This window comes from Protomyctophum bolini (genome assembly GCF_963924005.1).
Source record: "Protomyctophum bolini genome assembly, chromosome: 20".
NCBI classification, from domain to species: domain Eukaryota; kingdom Metazoa; phylum Chordata; class Actinopteri; order Myctophiformes; family Myctophidae; genus Protomyctophum; species Protomyctophum bolini.
The window spans coordinates 17,030,796-17,042,743 of NC_137881.1; the positions used below are offsets into that span (position 1 = coordinate 17,030,796).

The window sequence follows — 11,948 nt, forward strand, 5'->3', positions numbered from 1 at the left end:
CAGGTACAACTGTTGAGCAGGTGTCAGAATGAGCTATATCTAGCTGAATTACATTCTGCATGGTGGGCTACCAACATGAGACAAAATTACAATATAGTTATTTCATCATAACCACAGCAATGTTATATTTAGGTTCCATCTCTACAGCTTCAATCAAATGGAAAGCAGTTTCCAAAGTGGGTTATGGGCTAAATGATAGTTTGTACACTCAGAGTTAATTGAAATTGATATTACAATATAAATTGGGGGTCCTAGAGACAGAAATGCCATCAAAGTTTGGGGGACCACTGGCCTGTAGTGAGCTTGCAGATCAGCTATTTTCTGAGAACAGGTTGTATATCAATATCTACAAGGGACGTTCAATATTTAGGGACGTTCCAATTCCTAGGGGGATGATTTATCTCCCTACCCCTTGACACTCATTATGTAGGGACAAGGGGAAGGGGCAAGGGCTGAGGGGTAGGGTTAAAAAACGAATTGGGATTGGGCCTAACACTAAAACATTCCAGGTGACTAAAACTAAATGAAAGCTATTCAAAAGACTGACTAAAACTCTTGCTGTCAAAATCAACACTGCTCACTACACACATCACAGACAACATAAAGCTAGTTAGCGATGTTATCACCCATGGGTACAGGCAGAGTGTGATGCTTGTGAGGCAACATGAGAACCCTACAAACAGAAAGCCGCCTGCTTGTGGCTTTGGCTGTCTTGTCCTTGCTTGCACAAGCTGAGTCAACACGACGATATGGACTCCTGCTGTGAAACAGAAACTGTATCAGACAGATGGATATGGTGGTGGAATCACTGCAAGATTTTTGTATACTTTTTCTTGAAGGTTCCTTGAGGTGGTGGAGTTAGTTGCTTTAGCAGACAGTTGGAGGGTCCAATGGAGTTAAGAGGTTTTGTCTGAAGCGTTTTTTACTTTTTACTACTTTACATTGGTTAAATATTTTTTTAACCAACTATATGCGACTGGTATTGCTAGCCTAAGCCCACGTCCCTTCTGATTGGCCAAGGCTAATAGATGCTCTTGAGAACCTGCACACCTAAAATTCAACTGGCATATCAGATAATGTTAATAAACCACCATCAGGGGGCAACAACTGAAACACAGACAGCAAATGGCAGCATTATGATACTCTATAAAAGTTTATGTGTAATGAAGGGTCCCAAGTGTCATGCTACAGTTGTAGAGTGAGCAGCAGATGTATCACACCTGTAGCATTTGGAATCTTATACTCTATTTTACTGCAGCAGAGATCAGCGCGGTAGAATATATATACTGATTGAGTAATAGCCATTAGCCAGCACTCCCCATTGTCCCAACGAACTATTCCTGTTCAGGATCAGGGTTCACCCTCTCTTCCACTTCAACTCGGGTACGACTACGTGCCACCTTCAGCAGTTCTCAGGTGACAGAGACACCTCCAGTTTTAGCTGCATCACAGATGACAACGAACCGGGAAGAATACAGAGGCCTGGTGGGGCTATTGTTTTTTAGAGCAGTGTGGGAAAGAATGACCCAGCAATAATGGTCCTCTAACCTAAGACTGGGAACACCAAGCATAACGGCAGATCAAAAAGAGAGACACACACACACACAACTCTCATTGTGCGCTCTCTCTCTCTCTCTCTCTCTCTCTCTCTCTCTCTCTCTCTCTCTAAAAAAACAAAAATGCACTAAATCGCAGTGAGTTTGTAAACTGGCGAGTTCTCTGGACACCCTGCGTTGACTGTCACCTACACTACAAGTTCCTGTAGACTAGACAGACAACACAAGCAATGCCAACAAACTGATGAGGAAGGCGAACTCCATAGTTAAAAGTTAAACTGGACAATTTGGAGTTTGTTGTGGTGGGGGAGGGGGGGGGGGGTGAGGAGAAAGCTCTAGAAGCTATCCTGATGAACCCCTCTCATGTGCTAGTGGGGAGGAGCACATTTCAACCACAGGCTCTTTGTCCCCTGGGCACAAGACAAAGCGTCTTACAGTCCTTTGTGCCACTAGTCATCCATCTCCACAAGCAAGCCTGCCTGACCCCCATACAGTATGTTCCGTTCTGTTCTTGAATTACCGGCTTGAATCTGGCACTTTTGCAACTGGGATGTAACAGATGTATACTACAGAAGAGAACCATGTGAGGTTACAGTATTAGCATAAAGCACAGGTAGTACAGGTTACCGATTAGTATAAATAAGTAGTAGTAATTAAACATTTAGCCATTAATATTAACAAATTTTGGTTACTGGTTAAATGCTAATAAACGGTTAACCATGAACATTTTTGTCACAGTCTTGTTTCCCCCCCGACCTCAAGTCCTTTACAGTTGTGGCCCCTACCCTAGTTCCTAGTAACTAATCTAGCTGAATAGGCTACCTTTGGAATAATCGCCAAGAAAATAATCGGATAGTTGCAGCACTAAGTCAGATCAAGTGAAAATGTCTTGGGTTCAGGCTACGGCTAAGTCTTTGTCATTTAAGTTCCATCTCATCTCTCTATTATTGTACATAACCTCTGTTTAACTTTCAGACGCAGTGCTGTTGCAACTTCTGCATCTGAATTTCCCAGATCAAACCTGATAAACATTTTATCATCTAACCGGCTAACCGGATCCTTCCATCTTGTCATTTTCCCATCCATGCACTTTCTCTATTATATCATCAGCATCTGAATTTCCCAAATCAAACCTGATAAACCTTTTATCATATCTAATCTCATCGGCTAACCACACACTCTTTATCATATAAACGGGCTACTGTTATGAGTTTAATGTTCCCCTGGGGATCAATAAAGTATAATCTACTTTTGATATATGGTGGTTGATTAAACAACATGAAATAGTCAATTGATGGAGTCTAGACTAGAGGTAGTAGGCGTACAGTAAGTGAGTAAGTCTAGAGGTGTAGTAGTAATACCTGACTAGCTGCCTGGGACTCTGGGAGGCTATTCACAATTACTGGGGTGCCCCAGTGGGCAGTAGGGGAAACGCATCATGGTAATTGGACAGTCAGTGTATTGTATGTCTCACTTCTGCTACAATGACAATAAAACATTAACTACACTATATCAGGGGGTCTGGGTTCATTAACCACTTGAACCATACTCTGAGGGGAACAGCTGAAAATAGCAGATCTACAAGCTCACAAAGCCTTGCAGCATGTGAGCTTGCTATTTTCGGGCAAAGAGCTCTCCCTCCCTCTCTCGCTGCTATATCATCGTCAAAATGGTCAAATCACAACACAAGTCATCTACAGTATATATATGGTGCGATTTGGTGAAGGTCAGCGATGAGCCATTCAGCTCAACTACAGTATTCACACCTCTGTGTTCATTTGTTTTGGAGTGTTCAATATTGACGTGTGAACATCAATCAATGACTTTAAATTAAGAGGTTTTGAGCATATCTGTATCCAACCGCAAACACATAGGGGCTTCCTCCTGAATCCTTCATCCTATACCTGACAGTTATTAACTTGATTTTGGGGGAAATGGACAGGTCAAACGGTGCTGAAATAGAATGTATAACACAAAATAGTAAAATACTATGATTCCTTACTTCTTCTTAGCTATTCAAATCAAAACCATTTGTCACAGCCAGGAAAACAAAAACCATATTATCCCAGGTCTGGACACGGATTGTCATTTCCCCCACCAAACAATGTCAACATAACATCCAAAACAATATCGACAACAAGTTTAACAACATAACATCCAATAAATCTCACCCAAAAAAGCAACTCAGGAGCATAGGCTAACAATTTGCATTAGTTATGTCAGTTACTTTGAAACACAAGTTGTACTGTAAATATGCTCCGTGGTCGGATCTGACACTGAAACTGTGGTGCTGTACACACTACACAGTACACAGTAGAAAGTTAGAAGATGGAACAAGCAGGAGGAAACAAACTTCATGTTTTATTCACCTGCGCCGTCTCAAGCGTTAACATATTGACCTCGCTGCTACTCTCTGGAAAGATAACAGGAGTGTAAGAAATGTGTGTGACCTTCGGCCGTGCACGCACAGTACAGACACACATGCTGCAGGAGCAGGGAAAAGGTTGCCTAAAAGATTAACAAACTGTACATACAGTCAAAACAATACTTGGGTTGCACAACTGCACAAGAGTTTACTATGCAACACATTAGTGTGTGCATGCATGCACGCATCATGCAGTCAGACATACACACACACACAGGCGGTAAGGACAGGTTCAAAGGTGAAGACGTGTTCCCTGGCCTCCTAACAGAAGATTAAAACCCTGTTTTGACGTGGTTTGTGCCCTGAGCAAATAAACAAGGATGTTATGCAAGCTACAGATTACTATAACATGTAAACACACAATTTACCTCTTTTCTTTTTAACACATTAAAGTGGAGCAGTATAGGCTTGTTATAGTTTGCTAAAACATATATGGCTCTCTATAGTCTAGCTAGCAGGAGGTTTTTCATATAGGTGTCCAGGCTGGTGGGCACTGGCTTGGCACAATTACTGGGTTCAACGTCAGACTTCCCAGAACTGTTTGTAAACATACAGACTACAGCTACCATTAATAACTTTAAGCAAATTTAAGCACAAGCATTGCTTGTTCATGCATGCCACAACAAGCAAATGTGGTTGTGTTTACAAACAAGTTTCCAATAGGCCTAAAAAGAAGAGTTGTGGCTATAGGCTTGCAGACAGTCAAGATGGTTAAAAGAACTCTGCTCTCTGCTGCTGCAACTGCATGTGTCGCTGGCGCTGCACCAAGTTGACCGGACAACTGTCACACAAGTCGCACGTGCACATGCATTTATTAAAACAAACCCTGAGACGTATATATATCTTCTTTTTTTAATACATTAAAAAAGGAGCTTACTGTCAAATGCACTACTCCATAGGCAGCCACACACACAAACACACCTCCTGTCCATTCATTCACGTGAATAATACTCACATGTTGGTAGCGTGTCGCCCCGTTAGCTGTCAACGACGTGAATCCACAGTCTAGTAACCGGACACCGAATGTAAACAATACGACTGTTGTACAGTGTGTTTGCTACACACACACTATGCACATACACACACACATGCACACACGTTTCACACACACACAAGCACACTGACTGACTGACTGTACTGACACGCTGCTCAGCTGTGCTGTTGCCTTCTACTCAGTGAGGAAGAGGAGGAGTGAGGGAGGAGTGGGAGAGAGAGGGGGGGTACAAGGTACGCACACACACACACGCGCGGCGTGACTTGAGGATGCTAAAAAGCGACAGACAGCGCACACACACACTTCTTGTCAGTCATATACAGTGTATAGGAAGCTAACTAACTAAGGTTGCTATAGCTAGCAGCTGGCACCGTCTGTCTCCTCCGTGTGACGGGTAGGAAGGAACTAATCTCTAACCTAGACGTAGACACTGTCGTCGGGTTTAAGCTAAGCTTTCATCCTTGGTAGAAGTCTGTGTGTATCCCATGGCTCGTAAAGCACGGGATGCGCTGTGATTGGTCTGTTTTGGTTGGTTGTCCAGGCAACCGCTGTCTGACGCGATGAGATAAGACAAGTGGTATCCTTATGAATATGTTTTTGAAAGAATCAATGAAAATGAATGAATGAATGTTTATTTCTTACCCTTTAAAAGAAAAGACAATACAAATACAAAAGGTACAAATTGCACAATAATAAAGCAAAACACAAAATTGCACAAGGGTTTAAAAAGTTCACGTAGTTTCGAAGAGGTGTCTGTTGGCCCGCTGCCTATAGCTCCTTCGTTTATGTATTTATTTGTTTTATATATTAATTTAATTTATATCTTCCGTGGCTACCAGCCTACCAACTAGCCAATCAACAGCGCGACCGTCGCCCTGGCTATGGGATCTGAACGGTATCTTTTCAGAGGGTCTATCCGGGTCTATCTGATATTCATATTACGCAACCGCGCACGCCTTCTCTCCTGGCGGCCAATCACAGAGAGATGCCAGTTGATATGAATGAGCGGTTCGATTTGGGGGGGAAAAGAGCCAAGAGACGAGATGAGATGAGACTGAGAGGGTCATCAACTTAAAGTTGTTTTTAGCCCCAAATAATGCCCATTTAGTTTGCAGAATTACAGTGCATTTCAAGCACAAACTCAATACAAAGACTGTTAACTTAACGTTAACTGTGAGTGGACGACACAATAAAGCATTACACTTGTTTACAAGAGGGTCCACCTTAATTGTTAAATTCATCAAAACATTTAAAGACGTTGATGGCTGAGATGATGACTATAAAACGTAAGAGTTAAAATGAGGTCATGCTACCCCATCCTACTCTGGACGGCAGCGATGGAGTAGGGTAGGGCCCTATATAATTCTCAGGATCAAGTTGCCCTTCTTGACTCAAGGGAAGGGACTCAAAGCGTACAAAGTACAGAGAAACAACTCTTTTCATTTCAGTACCTGGCTGGACCACTTGAGAGCTTGGTTGATGTGAAAAATATTTCACAGTATTGCAGAATGGGTACATTTTAAACGAAAGCACAATTAAGTCAATACAAAAACTGTTAGCCTACGGTGGACGACAACATGATTAAACATTAAACTACAACAGGGTCCACCATTTTCAAATTTAGAGACGTACAAATATAAAAAAGGAAATCATCAAATAAAAAGGGGGGGGGGACAGTATGAGGAAAAAGGGGGTGTGAGTGAGCCTTGGGGGGGGCTCACCCGGCTCAGACTTTATTTACGGGGGCCTGTTTCGAATTGCAGCCGTCTACTCTTTGAGAGCTTTTTTTATTTGTACAGTATAAGGATAATCTGCTGTAATCTGCTACACAAATTGTCCATGTCCATGGTAGGAGAGTGAGAAAAAAAACTATTGCGAGAGACACAGGGACAAAATGGTGGAGTACAAAATGAAAGAGTGAGTTAAAGGTGGAGAGAGGAGGAAAGGAAGGGATAAGATTACAGTCTATTTAAATGGTTCTTTGTGTCTGTTGTCTATTGTCAATTTGTCACACGCACACACATGCGCGTACACACACACACACACACACACACACATAGATGGATTAAGACACACAAGCACATGTATACCAGCACGCATACACGCACGCACGTACACACACACACATACACATTATATTGTTAATTTGCAAATGCATGCATGCACATAGGAAGCGGACATTTCTCAACTCGTGTTTGTTCTCTTATCGGCACAAGATAACAGAGATTGTTTCAATGACTAAAGGACGTGCTCAAACTAGCTTCATTTACAGCAGTGGCTAACATTTATTGGGCTATGAATGATCTTTTCTAACCACAGGGCCAGAATTCATGCCGTGTACACATGAACACGATCGTGCACACTGGAAGGGCATGGATATCTTCATCCCCTCAAACGACCTAGAACACGCTTCTGACTTTGACCTGTATTCCTTTATTCCACCATCTTTCATCCATTCCCTTTCCCACCGACTTAACTTTCACAGAACTTTTCTTTCTCTTGATTTCTCTCCGTTCTGAGACAGTCTAAGACAAAAAAAAATGACACACTTGTCTGTTCCCACAACCCACCTTTTTTTACAGGAAGGAAGCCATATTGGGCACACTAGTCTGTGCCAAGTGTGCCAACCCCAGGATGCCAAAAAGGTTACATCACCAACTCTGGCGTAGCTAGGCTGCACAGAGACTAGGTAAAAGAATGTAGGCCTACATGCCTCCCCCGCACACCCCCACCGACCCTGAATAACAGTGTATATTTGTACATCTTTAAATGTACCCTGATTTAAACAAGTCTTGGTGAATGAGTGAATGTAATCCACAATCATTGTAATATACTGTAAATGCACCATTTACTAACAAGACATTTAGTAAAACATACAGAGGGGACTTCTCCATCATTATGATAAATTAAAAAAAGCATCAGGAGCAAATCGTACTGCATGGGCTCAGATAGAGAATGCCGGTAACCCTTATAACTATGAGTCTATGTCGCCACGTTGCCCACTTGTCTTGTGATAAATACACAAGTGTTAAATACAAATAAAAAAGATAAATACAGTAATACACTACCGATTTCTCCCCTCATACCCGCATGCACATATTATACAGTGCTAACCAGGACACACAAAGTAACATCCCACTGCTAATGTTTGACTCATGCCAGAGACCCAGAGTTATTGGAGGAAGAGGAAGGGAAAGAAGCTTGTTTGAGCAGAACATTGTGAATTAAAATACCCCCCCCCCCCCCCCCCCCCCCAACAACATCAACAACAAACAAAGGCAGTGTTTGTTGTGTTCAGTATTGCATTATGTGTTCAGTCTGTTCACTGTATTTCATTGTTTTACACCATAGTCTATACAATGGATTAACGGAGAAGTTGTTTTTCCTCTCAGTGATGGGAAAAAACACAGAAATTAGAGTAGAGAGAGGGAGGGGGAGAGAGGAGAGAATGAAAACAAGGGGGCAGGAGAGATAATGAGGGAGAAAAGTGTGGAGAATGAGCGATAGAGAGAGAGAGAGAGACTAGCAGCAACAAGAGCTAGCAAAGCACTGCTGACCTTGTAGTACAAGACGTTCACTGCATGCAGTGCCTGCATGTGTATATCTGACGAACACCCTTGAACCTTGAGGAAGTGACTCAACCAAATAATTACAAATTCAAAAGAGAAGGTCTGCGCACATCAAGCAAGGCACAGCATGCTAAACTAAAAAAGAGATAAGAAAGGAAGATCATTCGCACAATGGCCCCTTTTCCACGGAACCTTGGAGCTTTCACGGAACCGTGTTCCACTTCCGAACCACCTACTTGTAGGGTGCCCAACCAGTGGAAACACTCTGAACTGGTTCAATATTAGGCGGGGGAAAAAATAACTGAACCTTTTCAACCCCGGTGGAAAAGGGGCCAATGAGGAACTCCCTTCAGTGCAGATTATCCTTCACCTTATGTAGCTCTAAGTGTCACATTAGGTGAAGGATAAACTGTACTGAAGTCACAGTGCACATCTTTGGTCCAACGTCCGACACTACTAACCCTACCCCAAACCTTAACTCTAACAGTCTTAACCAGGCTCCGGCTCCATACTGTATATGCCGGAGTCACGGGTGAGTCTTAGCCGGCCACGTATGTGTCTTAACTTAACTGCAGGCCACGTAACATATCAGACTAACGGGACGTCAGAAAGAAAAGCAAGGCCTATACAGCTCGAAACTTCACATAATCATGAAGAATAAACTCTACCAAGACCTCCCACGTACACGTTTTGACACAAGCGTTTGTAGTAGGAAGTCTGAGTAGGACAAATGAAAATGGAAGATGAAAAAGAGATGGCAAATATAAATTCAGAGGTGGCAAAATGTGGCCTTTTTCCCATAAGGGGCCAGCTCTAAAAGTGGCATGGCAAGTGGTATGCCACTTTCTGAGATACTGTAATATATTTATATCCTGTTAAGGGTATATCTTTAATTTTGATAGTAGACACAAAATAGACAACAAGCAGCGCAAGGTTGGAGGTGCACGAGAAAGAGACTGAGAAAGAGAATGGAGGGCAGACAGATTGTACCAGACGAGTTGGACTTTTGGTCATAGGAGTGTTGCAGGAGGAGGGACTATACATGAAAGGCATTGTTAACTGTTATCACGCACGCACGCACACGCACACACACGCTTGTATGCATGGGGCTATGCGTGCACACATAGGGACACAACAAATACACACATTCACAAACTGAATTCTGATAATCATTACTATACAGTATATAATCATTGCTATATAGATTATAGAGTGTTTGTTCAGTAATGGGGGATCTCCCAGTCTCTCCAGCTCTTCCATAAACAGAAAATGCATTTCAGTTCAGGGGACCAGTTTTATCCAGGTTATTTTGTAAACGCCATTGACAATGATTTACCATTACATCACCTAATCAACATGAGTTAGACTTTAATATATTAGCGCCCCTCACTTCACACAGGTGTGATTATTTTTGAGGAGCACTAGCCCCACCTATATTCAGCTATAGGGCCCCGAAGTCTGACATCAATATCGGTAGAGGGCGCAAATCCACGGGTTCATGTACTTTTTATTTGCATTGTAATCTAAAATCCCCCCATAGGGGGATTTTAGATCACCTCATATAACAACTGTGTTTGAAATATAAACAAATCATCCAAGCCGCTTCACTCATATGGATATGAAGAATCAACTGACTGAGAGAAAACTATATTGTTACTGCTGCTGAATTAGTTACATTTTCGCTAGAAACAGACTATCATATTTGAAGCCCCTCACTTCACACGGGTGTGGTTTTTCTTTTTTTTACAGAAACACAACAGTATAAAAGTGAGGTTTTTTGAATGGGTAAATAGAGCTTTTTTTGCCCACAGCTAGTGTGTACCTTTGTACAATTGTATAACAGTATGTGCAAGAACAAAGATTGGAGTGTCCACATATACACACACACACGTCACCATTATCACAGAGGTCCACCAGGAAAATCAACGACAGACACGAGATAAAATGTCGACATGAAGACACGGCCTCGTCTTTGAACAGCATCACGCTGTCTGTAACTCCTGCAGTCACAAACACACAGCATTTTAAAACTAGAGTGTCAGGGATTCATTCATAATGTATTTTTGTATGTTTGGGTCGCGGGGAGACTGATCTATAGCTAATAGACCGTTCAGAGATACTATTGACTGGAACATTCGGGTCAGATGTGGATCACACAAAAAATGGATACACTCTACATTTGTAAGATGTAATATTCCCACCTATGGAAGGTGAGTTTATACACACACACACACACACACACACACACACACACACACACACACACACACACACACACACACACACACACACACACACACACACACACACACACACACACACACACACACACACACACACACACACACACACACTCCCTCAGTTCTACCCATCAACAGGTCAGTTCTGGACAGAGGTAATCAGAGATGAGATGAGCTGAGCTACCAAGGTCAATATTGGTCCATTATGGTGCTGTATCAAAACCTTTCAACATGTTGAGCCTGTGTGTGCCTGCGTGCGTGTGTGCGTGCGTGCGTGCGAGAGAGAGAGAAGGGGGGGGGGGGGGGGGGGGGGGGTGCAGGGTTGAGATCAAGTGAAAAATAGAGAGGATAATACAGAGAACAAAAAAGTGAAATAGGGATGAGCAGAGACAGAGGGAACAAGAGAGACAGTTGTTATCATATAGGACAGATAACTCAATAATCATATGGTTATGTCATAACTTTTAATATGAATTCAAATTCAAATACCTGAGCAACAATTAAATATCTGTTGTATTCAATACACAATGCAACTCTTTAGGGTAAAAAAATATATAAAAAAATAAAAATAAAGAAAAAAGTCCTCTTTATAAAATGTCCTTTAAAAAGTACCTGGGGGTGGGCGCCCGCTGGCCTAGCGGTCCAGGGACATGCCACATAACTCTGGCCTGACAGCGCGTCACGTGTTCAAGTCCCGTTCATGACGACCTTTGCTGCGTGTCTCTCCCCTTCTCTCTCTCCCTCTTTCCTGTCACTCTTCACTTGATACTATCAATAAAAGCAGAAAAGCCAAAAACAAATCTTAAAAAAAAAGGTACCTGCATGGTGACTGTGCAGTGATAAAACCAACCAACTAACTCCATTAGCGGAGGAGAACTTCACTGTCAGCCTTCTTTTGGAACGCAGACAGCCTGGGCACACCTGAACTTCCATGCACGGCCAAAACCCGCTGTCTGCCGGCGTCTCTTCCGGGTTTTTAGACAGCTGGTGGATGGAAATGAAGCTCCACCCACCTGGCTGAATACCGCTGGGGCAAGCTTTTCCCGGGAATCTGGCCGACGCGGCAGAATTGGAGCTTCATTTCCATCCACCAGCTGTCTAAAAACCCGGAAGACAGCTTCTTTTGTCCGTGCATGGAATCTTAGGTGTGCTTACACTGTCACA

At 42.7% G+C, this 11,948-nt stretch overlaps 1 protein-coding gene across 1 annotated transcript in view; it reads right to left on the minus strand.

The window, feature by feature from the left end:
- LOC308334920 (pyruvate carboxylase, mitochondrial-like) overlaps positions 1 to 5,387 on the minus strand; it is a 378,126-nt gene extending 372,739 nt beyond the window's left edge. The window contains exon 1 of the mRNA XM_080791818.1: positions 4,937 to 5,387. The gene's annotated coding sequence lies outside the window, so the exon portion shown is untranslated. The remainder of the gene's footprint in view (positions 1 to 4,936) is intronic.
- Positions 5,388 to 11,948: the final 6,561 nt, after the last annotated feature.